A 908-nucleotide genomic window follows, 5' to 3' on the forward strand; every position below is an offset into this window, starting at 1 on the left:
CAAATTCAGGAAATACAGAGAACGCCACAAAGATACTCCTCAAGAAAAGCAACTCCAAGACACATAATTGTCAGACTCACCAAAGTTGAAATTAAGGAAAAAATTTTAAGGGCAGCCAGAGAGAAAGGTCGGGTTACCCACAAACGGAAGCCCATCAGACTAACAGGAGATCTCTCGGAAGAAAACTCTACAAGCCAGAAGAGAGTAGGAGCCAATATTCAACATTCTCAAGAAAAGAATTTTCAACCCAGAATTTCATATCCAGTCAAACTAAGTTTCGTAAATGAAGGAGAAATAAAATCCTTTACAAGCAAATGACAAGCAAATGCTGAGAGATTCTGTCACCAGCAGGCTTGCCCTACAGGAGCTCCTGAAGGAAGCACTAAACTTGGAAAGGAACAACCACTACCAACCACTGCAAAAACATGCCAAAATGTAAAGACCGTCAATGCTACAAAGAAACTGCATCAAGTAATGAGCAAAATAACCAGCTAACATCATAATAACAGGATCAAGTTCACCCATAACAATATTAACCTTAAATGTAAATGGGCTAAATGCTCCAATTAAAAGACACAGAGTGGCAAACTGGAAAAAGAGTCAAGACCCATCAATTAGCTGTATCCAGCAGACCATCTCACATGCAGAGACACACATAGGCTCAAAATAAAGGGATGGAGGAAGATCTACCAAGCAAATGGAAAATGAAAAAAGGCAGGGGTTGCCATCCTAGTCTCTAATAAAATAGACTTTAAAACAACAAAGATAAAAAGAGACAAAGAAGGCCATTACATAATGGTAAAGGGATGAATTCAGCAAGAAGAGCTAACTATCCTAAATATATATGCACCCAATACAGGAGCACCCAGATTCATAAAGCAAGTCCTTAGAGACTTACAAAGAGACTT

The sequence above is a fragment of the Colobus angolensis genome, unplaced genomic scaffold (genome assembly GCF_000951035.1).
Source record: "Colobus angolensis palliatus isolate OR3802 unplaced genomic scaffold, Cang.pa_1.0 Scaffold16, whole genome shotgun sequence".
NCBI classification, from domain to species: Eukaryota; Metazoa; Chordata; class Mammalia; order Primates; family Cercopithecidae; genus Colobus; species Colobus angolensis.